Raw genomic sequence first — 16,905 nt, 5'->3', positions numbered from 1 at the left:
CCCCCCCATTTTTCTTAGGAACGATGACCATATTGGAGATCCAAGTAGGGTACTTGACCTCCTTGATGAAACATGCGTCTAGTAGTTTTCGAAGTTCTTTTTCCACTGCCTTATGATATTCCGGCGCGACTTTTCTTATTTTCTGCCTGAAAGGTGGCGTGCCTGGTTTGATGCGCAGCTCATGTTGGATTATTTTTGGGTCAATCCCAGGCATATCTCCTAATTTCCAGGCGAATACATCTGCGTATTCTTTAAGTAACTTGGTCAGGGAATCTTCTCTCTTTTCGTCCATTATGGTCCCTACTTTGATCATCTTCGGGTTTTCCTCCGTTCCTATGTTGATTTCTTTTACGGGCTCTACTGGCATGAAAACCGGCTTTGGATCCCCGAGGAATGGGGCGTTCTTTAATTGCTACTTGGTATGTTTCTGTCCCGCGTTGGCTGCTGAAGTACTTGTCTCTGTGTTCCGGACATTATCATCTTTGGTCAAATCCCTTCCTGTAGTTTCCTTAAGGAACTGGTCTATGGACTTCTCTTTCGCAGCTTCTTTATTTTTAAGTCTTCGGGTTTTGTGTTGCTTTTCTTGTTCGCTGTTGATGCGATCCTGAGTGGCTTGGCACTCTCTTGCAGAGACCCGATCTCCCTTGATTTCCATTACTCCCTCAGGTGTAGGGAATCTGAGATATTGGAAGTACGTTTCCGCCATTCCCTTGAGTTTATGTAACCATTTTCTTCCAATGATGGCATTGTAGGGGGACGAGGCGTCCACTACGCTGAACCGTGTTTCTACTTTCATGGGTCCGGCGTCAACCTGCAACACGATGTCTCCCAATGGCTTCATGGGTGCTCCATTAAATCCGTAGATGGTGTAATAAGAGGTCATTAGCTGTTCTTCATGGAGCTTCATTCGTTTGAATGCATCGTAGAATAGAACGTTCACTGAGTTTCCCCCGTCTATGAGGATCTTTTTAAGGTTACATCCAGCCACGGGTAGTGTGAGGACCAAGGGGTCGTTATGGTCTTCCATATCTTCGTCGATATCTTCAGCATCGAAGATAATAGGTGAGTCCATCCACTCTTCATGTTCGTCCACCTCTATCCCATCGATCTTATACAATTCGCATCGGTCCTCGAACTACTTCCGTAGCCTCTTTCCTATCTGTGCTGTAAGTGAGGGCCCTGCGGTTTCAGAACACGAGATGGTGTTGATTGTGCGGTTCCCTTCTGGAAGTTGGACTGTCTTGGTTCGTTTAGATCTATCCTCTGCGACATCCTTTCGTATGTAATGTTTGAGCTCGCCCGCATCAATCAATTTCTGGATCATTATTTTGAGGTTTTTACATTTTTCGGTCTGGTGCCCGTTGAAACAGTGGTATTCACAGTAATCTTTTGATTTCTCGGTTCTTGGGGGTTGTTTTCCCTTAGACCATGGCCATTCCAGATTTTCCCTTCCTTTGACCTCTCGCAGGATCCGAGCATAGCTAGCATTGAGCTTTGTGTAAACTTGATCTTCGAACTTCCGATCGTCTTTTCGCCTTTCGTCCCTTCGTTCTTTCCTATCTTCGTGAGGTCGTTCCACCGAGCAATTCCTTTTGGTTCCAGTGGTTTGTTCTGCGGAATTTGTACGGTGAGTTCTCTGTGGGTACGCCCTCGGGTTTTCACGCTGGATTTCTTCAAGACGAGCGTGTTTTTCAATAATTATTCGAAGATCCCCCTCTGTCTTAGGCACGCTTCCATGAATCTCAACAAAGAGTGGACTCATTCGGTCTAATCCCCACTTGTAGCAGTTGATACTTACCACCGGGTCCACACTTCCTATGGCTTGGCAGACCTTGTGCCATCTGTTGGTGTATTCCCTCGTGGTTTCCTTATAGCCGATTGCCAGTGAAAAGAGCTTATCCATTCCATTATTAACATCCTTGTTGTACATGTAAGTTCTTAAGAACTTTTCTGCGAGTTGGTCGTAGGAGTGGATGGAGTTTGGCGGCAGATTATCAAACCAAGACAATGCCGATCCCTTCAGACTCGACGGGAAGTATCTACATAGTACTGCGTTGTTCTGGATCCATCTAGCCAGTACACGGTTATAATACCGAATGTGTGCAGCGGGATCGCTGGATCCGTCATAGCATTCGAATGTCGGGACAGGGCATTTGAGTTGAATAGGGGTGTTGGCCAGGCGGTGAGTTAAGGGTGTGGAGTTAGCCTCTCTCATGACTTCTTCTAACCTTCCTCCGCCTTGTCTACTTTTTAATTGCCTGATCTCTGCCATCATTTCATCACGTAGCTCTTCCATCGCGCGGTGGTGCCCTACGTTCCTCTGCTCGTGATAGCTTGACTCTCCATCGTTATAATCTGGGTCGGATGCGCTACTTCCTCCGGCCGCATTTCCATTGGCTGCTATGATGACTCTTCGGTCTCGGTTTGGTTCGGGTGCCTTTGAATTTTCTTCATCGAGTTGTTGGCTCGTCTTTGTGATTAAGGCAATCCGGTCTTTTAAATCCTGGTTTTCTCTGGCCAACAAAGCCACAGCATCCGCGTAAACCTTTTGGATTTTCTTCAATTCTTCGAGTTCGGCCATCAATCGGTCTGATTGGTTCGACCCTTGATTGGGAGTCCCAGCTCGTGCTATTACGGCCATCGTGCCTCCTTCTTCTATGGTTTGTACTAAAGGCGGGGGAGGTTCAGCTTCGATTGTTGGCATTCCCAGATCGGGCGGAGTGCCCATCTGCGGTGTTAGAGCCACCTGCACAGTTTGATTCAGCTCATTGGTTGATGGCATTCCGAAGGTTGGCGGATGCGCGGGTTGGTACGTTCTGGAATCATCCACCCTTTCTTTTGGTTGGTGAAATTGATTCGTAGCAAGATTTTTCACGGCTTCCGTAGTCTTCGGGACTGCCGCTGTCGTATTATATTTTGTTGCCGCTGCTCTGAGGGCCGCGGCTGCAACGGAATTAACATTCATAGGCGAAGTGATTTCCGCAGTGACGGAAAGATAGGTCCGTACGAGATCTAGAAAAATGTAGATCTGTGGATCTAAGTAATAAATCTTTTAACCAGTAAATGACGATACTGTTAAAGACGGTCGGTAGTACCGAAGACAACGGGTGCATTTTTGAACTTGGTAAAGTTAATAAGAGATAAATACTGTTAAAGATAATGAAGAAGAGCAATCTTACGTTAATTTGACTATGAAATCACAGGATAAGATAAATCTTTTACCGGGACGAAGTCCCTGTTTCTAGCGCCAAATTGTGAACACACAAATCACGAAGGCATCGGAATGCTCACAACCAAACATCGTAATTTAGAATGAGTTGTAATGATGATATCATAGTGTCGATTCCTTGGCTCAAAACCCTCGGGTTTATCACAGCCTCATCTAACTCCGTGCGAGGCGTTTGCGCACGGGATATAAGTAAAAACAAAGAAAACAAAACATAGAAATAAAGATTTGGGGTTTTAGGAAAACGTAAAGTGCTGAAATATTAACAAGACCGAGGTTTACGTGGTTCAGCACTAAGGCCTACGTCCACGGGGTTTGTTCTTTCACTATATACTTGACGATTACAGGAGTAGTCGAATGACTTTTGAGTTTACATGTCTTTATATTGTAAAGGACTAACTTACGCTCAAAATTCTTCTCTCTCCTTCTCTTCCTTCCCTTTCCGATCCCCTCACTCTTGGTGGAGAGGGGGTATTTATAGGGTTAGAGTGTGGGACCCATCTCTGAGGACCGTTGGAACCTTATCTTCTTGTGTTTTGTGTCCTTCCCGCGGGGGTCTTCGTTTATTACTTCATCACGCAGAGTCTTCTTCGTTCGTTCCACGGGTTGATCGACATGTATGTTGCTCAGAGTGTTTAATGCGGGTAGTTGAGGTGCCTGCTCGTGTCAGGCAAGCGTCTTCTGCCCCTGTCACATCCATGTCAGTTCATTTTCTCTCCACCGTTGATCTTGGATTCTTTTGGGGATGAGATAAAGTAACTCTTCGTGAGTTATCTGGTGCTCCGCAGTACATCGTGATACCGGTACATCTTTTTAACTTCTGCCCGTAGATTTATTTGGGAAAATATCCAACGTCGGCGGGATGAGCGTCTTAGCTGTGGGCACACGTCATCATGCTTTGATGACTTTGTCGCATGCTCTCCACGTATGTTCCTATTACTTGCGCGAAAAATTCAAATAAGAATCTTACTTTTTATGCAACAATCATCCATGAAGAAGGGGGATTTGAATTTGTGAATTCTAGTTCAAAGAAGTGTGAGTCTTTAGTTGGTGTTCCAATTGAGATGGAGGAAGGAGCGAGTTTAAATAATTTGATGACAAAGCAGTACTCCGACTTGGTGAAAAACGGTTTTGTTTTGAAATCGAATTTATCAGTAAGTTCCTGCAATGAATGCCAAAGAAGTGGTGGACGTTGGCACGTTGCGGTTCTGAAAATACTAAATTTGTATGTTTCTGTTTCGATGGTTCTCATCAGAGAAGCTGCATAATTAGTAACTGTAAATTTTGTTGGGTGCAATAATTAAAAACAAGGAAAAAATCAAATAAACAAAAGTTATTGATACTTAGCTCCTTTATAATGGAAGTGATCGATTTGATGAGACGGACAAGCTCCTCAGATCTTCGCAACAGCAACAAGAAAAAACTTTGAAAAAACATAGTGAGTCACGTGTTCAACACGCCCGGCTACACTCAAGAGTGATGCTATAGCCCTCACAGGACGGATATCTCCAAGATAAAACACCCTACGACACCTACTACTAGCATATGTAGTAGATGCTCAACTTGAGTTTGGCAACTCCGAAAAAACCCTTAAGGAAAATCGCGAACGCATAAGAAAACAATATAAAATATCTTCCCTTGAGGGTCCCTCTAAAATATAAAGAAACCCCTTTCTCATAGATTTTATAAAAGTAGTGAATTTCTTTATATGATGGAATAATACAACTTAAAAAGAAGAACTCCCGATGTGGGATTAAAAAGCTTATATAGTCTCTCAAAACAACTAAAAAGTGGAAATTCCACGGTGTGGGACTAATAAGTTTTTCATTCACAAAAGAAAATAATAAATTATAATTTTTATTAAAACTTTAAAAATCATATTTTATTAATCGTTTTCCAACAATCCCCCACATGAATGAAAACTCAATAAAACACGAAAACACAGATAGATCTTGGTAAATCAACAATCAAATCTCACGAACCGAACTGACTGAACAGGAAGACAGATCATGCATGTTGAAGTCATACTAGTCATTCCAACGTCATCTCCCTCACACAACAGTGTTGACCCCAGGGCCATATACTATGGATTGCAAAAATCATATAGTATAGAGAGCTTTCATCTTTAGTTCCTCACAAGTGAGACTAAAGGTTCCTTTCACCAAAGTGAAAAATCATGAACTAGTGAACCATTAATGACCCTTAGGTCCTAAGTTCCAGTAATACCAAAACCATCAAAACGAAAATCACATAAAAATCTCAGGAAATACCATTTTAGGCAGAGGTGTCCATGAGGTCTTGAACCTTTGCTTAGTGAGATATTACCGGAATTACTTGCTAGAGACAGTGAACTATGTCTTGAACTGCTAGCGTTTGTGTAATTCGTGATAACGACCACGAATGATATCTCCAAGGTTGCTTCCAAGCTCGTGCCGTTTTGTCCAATTTTGCCCTGGACATATCCTATTTCTCAGAATGCTCTAGAGAATCAAAGCTCATATTCTCATAGGAAGCGGCCCCACTTCCTCATTCAGATAGGTGAGTTTCCATAAAGAGTGTTAATGCTACACCCCACTTCAATCTTAAATTGAAACTATATAACTCATTAAGACTTCTTAAAAGTCATCTTTCACATGCAGTCACACTATCACGTCTACACCATAGGGAAGGGACAGAGAATGAAATTCTCTGATAGTGTTTACCTTTACCCACCACAAATTAGTTGTCTCATTCGAAACCTTGATCTTGGGATCTCCAGTCAGCAAGGTTGAGTATCCTTCATGGCAAGTTTAATTTATGAGCTTGAGCCCCATCCCCCTCGGTGCATTTCTAACTATCTCTTTGGATAAACCTTTCGTCAAAGGTTGTGCGATATTCTCCTTGGACTTTATCCAATCAATAGAAATAACGGCGATTGAGATTATTTATTTTTAGCTTTATATCTTTAGCTATTATAGCTTGGCTAACACAATGTATAGATATAGCTGGAACAGGCCTATGCCAGAGAGGAATGTCTTCTAAAAAGCATCTTAGGCACTCGGCCCCCTCTCGTGCTTTACCTAACGCAATACTCTCAGATTTCATAATGAATTGAGCAATATATGTTTGTCTGAAAAATCTTCCAAAAACAATCCCTCTTGCTAGAGTGAAAATATATCAACTCGTAGACTTAGACTCCTCTGAGTCAACTATCCAGTTTGCATCACAAAGTCCCTCAAGGACAACAACATACCTTTCATAAATTAAACAAAAAGTAATAAAGTATTTTAGGTACCATAATACTCTACTCAGTGCATCCCAATGCTCTTGTTCTGGACTACAAGTATATATACTTAACTTACTCATAATATAGGCAATGTCTGGACTCTTATAGTTCATTAAATTCATCAGACATCCTATAAGTCTTGAGTATTCAAGTTAAGATACTCCATTACTCTTATTTTTCTCGAGTTTACAAGAAGAATCGTACGGAGTACACGCAGGCTTACAATCATACTGATTGTATCTCATAGCACAAATTCAACATAATGAGAACGACTAAGACTATAATTTTTTGATTATATTTTAATCCTCATCCCTAAAATTACATCAAAAGATCCTAAGTCTTTCTAGTTAACGTTCTCATTCAGTGCATGTTTTTAGTCGAATTAATCACATCTATGTTTATATCAAGTATAAGCATATCATCCACATACAAGCATACAATTACACAAGAATCCTTAACAAGTTACTTGTAAATACACTTGTAAGATTCATTAATTAACTTAAATCCACTACACATTATCACATGATAAAATTTTCCATGTCATTATTTACGTGCTTATTTGAAAATCATACAAAGATTCGTTCAATTTACAAACTTTGTCTTCAAAACCTTTCACTACAAAGTCCTCAGGTTGGTCTATGTAAATTTCTTTATCTAATTCACGGTTTTAGAAAAGTTGTCTTAACATCCATCTGATGTATCTCCAAGTTGTTTATGGCAGCAATATCAATTAGCATCTCAACAGAAGTAATTTTTGTCACACGTGAATAAGAATCAAAGAAATCTACACCTTCTTTCAGTTTATAGCCTTTAGCTACCAACTTAGATTAATATTTTTCCACAGTTCCATCTACCTATCGTTTTCCTCTTAAAGACTCATTTACATCCCATGGTCTTACTCCCTGGAGGTAAACTAGCAAGCTCCTAAGTCTGGTTCCAACGGACTGAGTCCATTTCACTAAATGAAGCTTCTTACAAGAATGAGGTTTCAGTAGATGTTAAGGATTCTTTACAAGTCTGGCCTCAGACTAAGTTAGGTATGCTATAAAGCCGGTTTCATAAGAAGTCTCAAGTTTATTTGTTTTACTTCTCTTAAGCTCAACCTTAACTTCATTTTCCTTTAAGATAAGTTCTAACTATTTGAAAATAAATCTAGGGGATCAACATCACATCTCTAATGAGGTACAGGTTTAAGAATAAATATGTTCAAAGAACTCAGCATCCCTAGATTCCGTAATAAAATTCACACCAAAGTCAGAAAAAATCAGAACACACAACAAAAAATCTAAATGTAGAAGTATACTCAGCATACCCTATATGAAGACACAATCAACATTTTTGGTTTCAATCTAGTTCTTTTAGGAAGAGGAATTACAATCTTAGTCAAACACCCCCACACTTTGACGCATTCATGAGAAGGTCATCTACCTTTCCATAAATCATTTGGCGTTTCATCTGATCCTTAAAAGGTACTGTATTCAGGATATACTAGTTAAGAGGACTACCTTCCCCCACAAGGCCGCAGGTAATCCTGAACTAATCAACATGGAAATTATCATCTCCTTAAGGATACAGTAGTTAAGTTCAAGGCTTCTAATTGGTTTTCAACTTCAATTTTATACATCTTAAGGTATTATCCCTAAGAAAGTATACAAGATAGTACCTCGTACAATCATCTACGGAAGTTATAAACCATCTTTTACCACATTGATTTTGGGTTGCACTCATGTCAACTAGGCCTAACTGAATTAATTCTAAAGGCTTAGAATTACTCTGAACATTTGTGCTAAAAGGTTTTATAGCATATTTGATTCTTCACAGATTTCACTTTTGTGTTCAAAATCCAAACTAAATTTGGGTACGCAGCCTATGCTAGCCAGTTAAGCATTGACTTATAAGTTTACGGTTCCAAGTCTACCACGTAAAACAATCAATCACACAAAGAAAGCACAAGAATCAACTATGTTCACATCATCAGTTTTTCCGTTAAGTTTATATAGACCCAAAGTCCTATAACTCTTGCTTAAAAAATCACTGCCTAGTTACAACAAGTTTTCCAAATTCAATTAAGATCTTAAATCTTTTTCCATCTACAACAGAACAAGATGTAAGATTCTTGCATATGCTCGGAACATGAAAACTTCATTCAATATGAGAATATTACAGATATGAGGTTCTGCTCGACCTTTTCCTTTTATGCAACCTCTATTGCAGATGAGTTACTCAAAAAGAGTTTCTCGACATCCTCTATCCTCTGATAGAAGGTGAACAAGTCTCTGTTTCAACAAACATTCTTGGTGGCTCCAGAGTCCACCTACTAGTCTCTCACATTGGTTATTAAAATAACTTCCGACATCATGCCACTGAACTCGTTCTAGTTTGTTTCAACTAAATTAGCATTAACTTTTTACTTATTAAGGTTTTTATGTTGTCTACAATTTACTGTCGCGTGGCCAGGAATTTTACAAACATAACAATCACCCTTAATTAAAGTAATGCCGCATTCAGTTTTACGAAACATACCTTTCTTATGAAGACTACACTTAGAGTTGTTTGATGTTCTCGCCTTTGTCGGATTTGGAAGACTTGTGTTCATCCACATGCTCCTGGTATCCATGTCCCTTTCCAATTTCATGTCATAATCTTCGTTTATACTTTGACCACGGACACGGTAATTTCCCAATCACCTAATACACCACATCTCACAAACCTTAGTTCCGAATCGGAAAATAAAATATGAGTTTTGAAGATAACATCTAGATCTACAAACTTCATTTGAATCACCATATCAAAAAACTCATGGTTACCCCATAAAAACTACTTTAGTTAACAACAAATTTCTGCTCGTCAGAATTTTTCAGAAACGTTTCTCTGTTTTGTAAAATACCAAAAAAATACTTTTTGAACTCCAAAAATTCTGAAATTTTATGTGGGTAACTATAAAGATGTCTACTACATTAGGACAAAAGAGTTCATCTAAATTCCTTCTAGGTTAAGAGATAAATTCGAAACTCTACAACTGACCAAAAATTCGTTTTTTGTTTTTCACTTCACAATTAACATCCATGATTATTACAAATTCTAATGTCTTAAGATTGTTGGGTGCAATAATCAAAAACAAGGAAAAAATCAAATAAGCAAAAGTTATTGATACTTAGCTCCTTTATAATGGAAGTGATCGATTTGATGAAACGGACAAGCTCCCCAGATCTTCGCAACAGCAACAAGGAAAAACTTTGGAAAAACAGAGTGAGTCACGTGTTCAACACGTTTCCCTTAAGACATTAGCGTCCGGTTACACTCAAGAGTGATGCTATAGCCCTCACAAGACGGATATCTCCAGGATAAAACACTCTACTACACCTACTACTAGCATATGTAGTAGATGCTCAACTTGAGCTTGGCAACTCCGAAAAAACCCTTAAGGAAAATCGGGAACGCATAAGAAAACAATATAAAATATCTTCCCTTGGGGGTCCCTCTAAAATATAGAGAAACCCCTTTCCCATAGATTTTACAAAAGTAGTGGATTTCTTTATATGATGGAATAATACAACTTAAAAAGAAGAACTCCCCGATGTGGGAATAAAAAGCTTACATAGTCTCTCAAAACAACTAAAAAGTGGAAACTCCACGGTGTACTAATAAGTTTTTTCATTCACAAAAGAAAACAATAAATTATAAATTTTATTAAAACTTTAAAAACCATATTTTATTAATCGTTTTCCAACAAATTTATCTAATTTATAATTTCTTGTTCCCATGTAACAGAAATGGGTATGGTTCTTTTTGTTTTTGTTTCCTGCATATAATGCATGTTGTTGCCATCTCCTTTCTGTAGATTTATTTACTTAACTTGATGCATTGCGCAAAAACTTGTGGTGCAAAATGGACGGTTTTTTTTTATTTCATATTGTGTAATTTCAACAACGTCTGGAACCAATCATGGCTATGTAGGTGCAGCTCAGAAGTTTAATCGAGGCAGGAGAAATGGTTATAGCTCCGAACAACTCTTATATTTTGATGCCATCTTTCATTTACAGGTGTTGGGGCCGCATTTGCTTCATCGGTACTGTGTCTATCTATTGCCATTTGCTTGAAAAAGAAGCCCTCAAGATTTTGGGAAGTCCTAAATAAGAATGACCAAAATGTTGAGGCCTTTTTGAAAACTCATGGATCCTTGGCTCCAAAGAGATATAGTTATATGGATGTCAAGAAAATGACTAACTCCTTTAAAGAAAAGCTTGGAGAAGGAGGGTACGGTTCTTCTTCAAAGGAAGGCTCTATGAGTTTATGCCTAATGGTTCACTTGACAAATTCATTTACAGCAAAGATCTAGCATCATCAGAATCAGGTTCTACTATAGGATGGGAGTTATTGTACCAAGTTGCAATTGGAATTGCTCGTGGACTTGAGTAATTACACCGTGGTTGTACAACACGAATTCTACATTTCGATATAAAACCTCATAACATTCTCTTGGATGAGGAGTTTCGTCCAAAGATATCGGATTTTGGACTAGCCAGGTTGTGTCCTCAAAAAGAGAGCATCATATCAATGTTGGGGGCTAGGGGGACAGCTGGTTACAAAGCTCCAGAAGTGTTCAGTAGAAACTTTGGTGGTATTTCTAACAAGTCAGATGTGTATAGCTATGGAATGATGGTGCTAGAAATGGTCGGGAGTAGAAAAAACTTTGATGCCAAAGTGGGGATGGACCATTATTCGCAACCATATTTTCCAGACTGGATTTACGAGCGTCTTATTCAGGACCAAGATCTTGGTTTTCATGGAGTAATGACGGAAGAAAGAGAGGAGGCTACAAAAAAAGATGATCATAGCGGGTTTGTGGTGCATACAAATGAATCCACTGAGTCGTCCATCAATGAGTAAAGTGCTGGAAATGTTGTAAGGAAGTGTCGAAGCCTTAGAGATCCCACCGAAACCTTTCCTTTCGTCTCCTCCAAATTTGCAGCAGCCATTAATTTCTTCCTCCAAATTTGCAGCAGTCAAACTTTTAACGAACATGTAAAAGATGCATTTTGTATATAAATTTTCAGTTTCATTTGCTTGCAACGAACTTACGTGAACCTGTCACTATAATTACCTACAAATTTGTAAAATAGGAACCGTTTGTGAGGGTGGGCCTCACAGCCGGTCATGCCACCGGATCTAGCCGGCCCTCCGCCTATTTTCCTTTATTTAATTTCAGGAATGGCTACTTTTAGAATTTATTTAATTTCAGGAAATTGTTTATTTTTAGAATTTCTTGTTTTCGGATAATTAGAGCTATATTAGGAATGTGATTTCTCGATAAATAGGAGACAAGTCATATGTAGCAAAACACATTATTAATAAACTAAAACAAAGATTTCTCACGCGCGTATGCTTGTAGATTGCTGGGAAACTTTCTAGTTGGAAGAGAAAGGGAATTTTGATAAAGTGCCCCACTTTTAAATATAGCAAAAAAAAGTGTCCCCGTTTTTTCCAACTTTTCAAAAGTGCCTCGTTTTTTTAAAAAAAAACGGGTAACTGTAGGATGGTTAAGTTCCAGCTGGCACCTTACAAATGACATATACACCCCTCGAGCGTGCATCTCACACACACAACAGTAACAAGGCTGGAAATTCTTCGCACGTGCAACTCACACGGATTCAGGTAACATAACGGCCAGAAAACACGTGGCATGATCCTGTGCACACAAAAATGAACGACCATGATTAAGCTGACAAAAAAATGGCTATCTTCATCTTCTCCACTCTATAAAAACCAGAGAAGAACCCTAATTCATTCATATCAATCAAACCATATTTTTTTTAAGTTACTCATCAAATTCAAACTTACAAAACGCAAACAAGTAATGGGTGGTGGTCAGAATGAATCTCCAAGTAGTAGCAACATCAAGAATAAGGGGGAAAAGGCATGATTGATTGTGCAATGTGTAAACAAGGAAATCATGACACACAAGTCTGTCCTTGGATGTATTCTAGGTGCAAGCATATTCCATGTGTTGGTGTGAGACCATTACTTAGATCTACAACAACTGAAAACTATGAAAAAATGTTCTTCAAGTGCACAATACCAACCTGTAGTTACTTTGAATAGTTTGAAGATGCTTTAGACCACTGTAAATCCAAGGTCATTATGGTACCATCAACAAAAAGTTGTTGTGTTTGTGGAGAAGAATACCATTGCTATAATGATTGTGCACTGCATATTCAGGTTTGCTTTTCTGCAACCTGCAAATCCAAACTCATACTGAGGATGTGAAAATCCAAACAATAAAGGGAAATGAAAAATGAAACCCTAAAGGAATCATATATGTCTTTGTCCAAGTTACTTACCGTCTTACAAAATGTTAGAACCATCTTAAAACTGTCTTCATAGTTCCATGCATGTATTCCAATACTAACATCCTAGCCTTCCATGCAGTATGGTAAGGACTTTTAGTCATGTGAGAAGCTTTAAAATCCTCTTTAATCTTCCTTGGTTTTGGAATCACTTTCGTGGCACTGTGTTTCAAATTGTCTATTAATACACTACACCAAATTTTGGATTTAGCAACTCAGATTAGCAACAGCTATATCTGTTTCGAATTTGCAACTGAAAATACAGTTGCCAAAGTTCAGCAATCTATTGCGAAACTCGCAACAGTCCACTTTCAGTTGCGAATAGCAACATCCGGGAGTATAAGCATGCAATTCACATGCTTACCAGGTAACACTTTTGACCCTAATTCCACCCATATTTTGGATACGAGTTTTAATCTTTTAAGTTATTTTCCCCCATTGACTTCTTGACTTTGCAAAACCAGGATTTATCCCAGGAAAAATCGGGTACACAGCCCACCTTCTTCATTTGTATCCACAAACTCGTTTATTCTCTCTCCTTATCTTCTATTCTCCATTACATCTTCATCTAGATCTGCAGAAATAGCTCGTCTTCCATTAAAACTCTACTGCCGATGATACTCTACCAAGTACAGCTTCAGTTGTGTAAGTTAATAAACTTTGTGTGTATCTGTCTCTTTCATCTTCTCAGTTGTGTGAGTTAGATCGATGTTTAGGGTTTGGTTTTTTCTAATGGATTTCATCTCTGTTACTGCAGCTGGAAGCACTATTATGAGAGATTTTTCTAAGCGTGATTAACTTAGGTATGGTTTCATCTTTTTATTTCAGTTTTATTTTAGGTCAATAGGTTGTATCCGAGATATGGGTGTTTTTTTATTTCGATTTTTTATGATTTGGGTGTTTATTATGTTTGATTTTGAATGGTTTTTTGGTCGGATTTGATATTGATTTGGGTGTAACCAATAACTTAAATCTAAAAAATCAGTTCGGGTTTGATTTTGATTTGGGTGTAACCAAGAACTTTAACCTAAAACCTCAGATTCTCTACAATAAGTTTGATTTGCTTGGTTAGTTCTGTCAAAATTGTAAGCAGTTTAGTCTGAGGCCAAAAACTAACAATTTGTTCTTGATATACATTCACTTTGTACTAAACTTTGTGCTTTGTGTCTCTTGATGCAGGGTATCATAGAACGCATTTGTGATTATGAGGATTTGGTTGTCTTGATTCAACTGAATTAGGTTGTCTTGTGAATTGAATTTAGATTGTGTTGTAAACTGAATCCAGGTTTTAATGAAGAATTGATCTTCGCTGAAGAATTATGATTGTGTTCCCGATTTTGTTTTGAAATGTAAACTGAAACATCTATTTTTCCAAGGTTGTAAGTTCAACTTGTTAGTGTTGTTAAATCAGATTTTAAGCTTGATGTAAACTGAATATAAAGCTTTTGGATGTAGGTGGCTGGTGTTGTTGGTAAATGACCTGCTCTTTTAAGTCAATTTACAAAGGTGATCTTATTCATACCATTATTGCTGCTAGAGCTAATTTGGATTTTTTCTCCTGTTGGTAACAATGGTAAAACAAAGATTGTGGTTTACAAAAACTATGATGAAATGAAGTATGTTGTAAGTACAGGATCAAATGCTTACATCTCTAAGCCATTAGCAGAAACGTCAGATGAAGACCTTATGTAAGCTTTTTGAGACTGGTGTTTCGTAACTGGAATGCGGTGTGTCATATAAGATGAGACAGTTTCCTTTTGCAATGAAGTCGTAGCGCCGAATACTCTTGGTTTATTGATATGTTGTATATAGGTAAAAAATGATAATAACTCACATGTATAATGTCCTAAAATATCTCTTATTAGACCTACAATGACTCGTGGTAATGGATGAGATTATGTAGGCGATGAAGTTGATGCTCAATTAGACTCGAGGAGGTCAACATTGATGGAGCTAGTTCATATTGAATGCCAACTCCAAGGTACTATATTTTCAGAGTATGGTGGTGCATCCTTTGGTGGCACTACTAATTAGCTTGTGCGCATTATCGCTGAAGTATGTGCAACACTCATTTAACTTTCAGCTTTCAAGGTTTTTCGTACCTTTTCCTTAATACTGTATGTATCCTCACCTAGATCACTTTATTTTTTTCATTTTCCAGCCGGGGATGGTTACAACTGATCTTCTTATGTCTGGGGCCATGATGAAGCAGGTCGACTACAGAACTTTCTCCACTTGATCTTTCTCAGAGGATCTTAATCTTGAGACTGACCCATATCCTCTATTGCAGGTTAAGTTTTTCATTAACATCCTGGCAGAACCAGCTGAAGTGGTAGGATTTTAGCACCACCTCTCTAAATAATATTGAAGTTAATATATCAAAATGTTTTCATAAATAGGTTTTTTCCTTGATATCTTTTTGGTTCGTCTTTCTAGAATGCAGCGTACATACCATAAGATACCACTGTTGATACTTAAATCATACACTAGTCATCCACTCAAATTCTGATACTTGGATGTTGTGTGCATTTATTTCATTTTGTTGGCTTAGGGGTAACAAATACACAAGTTTTTCGGATAGTCTGGTGGTGGACGGCACTAGGCACTTGTCACCTTTAAATGACACACTTTTCTCTTAAAAAATCATCTATGACTTCACCTTTATACAAACTAGCAAACATATTCTCTCTTTCTGTATGTATGTGATCATCAGTGGAAGTAATTTCTGTTATGTTCTTTATTGGTCTCCTGCAGGTTACAAAATGTTCTGTTCCCAACATCAGATCCATCCCTACTTATGAAGCCCACTTACATTCGTTTCCTCACTGGGTTGAAACAAAACTCCCAGATATCTCAGTTAAGCACGTTTCGTGTTGTTATATTTTGTTTGACTACAGCACCAGCTTATGCAGTTTTCTTATATTTCAATACTTGTTGGTTATTATGTAAAGGTTGGATGTTTGAGATGGCAAAGAAGCAAGTCTCGAAAGGTACCCAAGGAGCACACATCAACCTCAGTGCATCGAATATATTGGACCGGTAAGTTTTTTGCTGCCATTTGACATGCAATTAAATTCACATAGTTGGCCTTCTGTTAGAGTCTACATTGTAATCGTATTTCCCGCACGTTTATGATCTGAAGACCTGGTCGTTTAGGACATGTACCTGATCATCATGTACAGCATGGTACACATATATGTAGAGTTTTTTCCTTGTGTGCAGCCTTCAACTTCAATTACTGAATTCTTTACGATATAACTTAATTCTTTGAAGATAACCTGCACTTATATTCTGTGAAGATAACTCGCACTCAATTCATAACTCAGAAGCACTGCACAGCTTCACAACTCATACACTCAACTCATCTCATGTTATTAAGTTGGAAAAAAAGATGCCAACACTTGTATTTATTCTTTGATCCGTTGTTGGTAGTTTTTGTTTGATGTTGGTATTGAATTAATTTTCCCTCCGTGCTATTCCAGGGAGAGTTTAATTCTAATGGGATGCCTCTGGTTCTTTGTTGGCTTCTTGCTTCGACGATGGAATATTGCAGTAGAAGCTGCAGTTAAAATTCTTGAATGGACACAATCAATATTCATCAATGGAAGTTAGATATTGAATCAGGTAACATAGTCTGGCATTTCATCTTAGATCGTCAATGGCTACAATCAATAATCACAACTATTCCCTGTTTTCTACACTTAATTCTTTCCAAGGAAAATGGCACCCAGAACAAGCTTCAACTTTACGTGGGTTTCTAATTTTTTCATGTTTTTGTAATTTTCAGTTTTTCGACAACATAAGATGATGCTTGTCCTACCGGTGATGAAAAGCATTCTGTTAAATTTCAGCTTTGCATTCGATGAGCTTGGTCTTCTAAAATGGATTCAGATTAAATTTTGTATCAATATGTTGTCATCTTTGTATGATTATTCTTTGGGTCATGATAAACTAGGACCACTATCCATGTATATATCTCAAGATAGAACATTGTACGTCTCTAACTGTGATACTTGAAGTTCACATTGTGAATCGTTTTTTTTTTATATATAAAATTCTTTGATGAA

At 38.2% G+C, this 16,905-nt stretch overlaps 1 long non-coding RNA gene and 1 pseudogene across 7 annotated transcripts; both read left to right on the top strand.

The window, feature by feature from the left end:
• The first annotated feature begins 10,264 nt into the window (after positions 1 to 10,264).
• On the top strand, positions 10,265 to 11,520 carry LOC113279791 (annotated as a pseudogene).
• A 1,823-nt stretch (positions 11,521 to 13,343) lies between these two features.
• LOC113283047 lies at positions 13,344 to 16,905 on the top strand. 7 transcript variants are annotated; one of them, XR_003327301.1, is made up of 12 exons: positions 13,344 to 13,483; positions 13,596 to 13,641; positions 14,018 to 14,187; positions 14,294 to 14,344; positions 14,505 to 14,650; positions 14,742 to 14,819; positions 15,000 to 15,050; positions 15,129 to 15,170; positions 15,593 to 15,694; positions 15,790 to 15,877; positions 16,321 to 16,462; positions 16,626 to 16,905. It is a non-coding gene; the product is annotated as an uncharacterized LOC113283047 (long non-coding RNA). The 7 variants fall into 7 exon arrangements; XR_003327300.1 differs by having other exon boundaries at positions 14,018 to 14,214; XR_003327302.1 differs by having other exon boundaries at positions 14,018 to 14,077; positions 14,294 to 14,650.

This window comes from Papaver somniferum, chromosome 5, assembly GCF_003573695.1.
Source record: "Papaver somniferum cultivar HN1 chromosome 5, ASM357369v1, whole genome shotgun sequence".
Classification (NCBI taxonomy): domain Eukaryota; kingdom Viridiplantae; phylum Streptophyta; class Magnoliopsida; order Ranunculales; family Papaveraceae; genus Papaver; species Papaver somniferum.
Note: the sequence above shows the minus strand (reverse complement) of the source record. Positions and strands in the feature narration are given on the sequence as shown.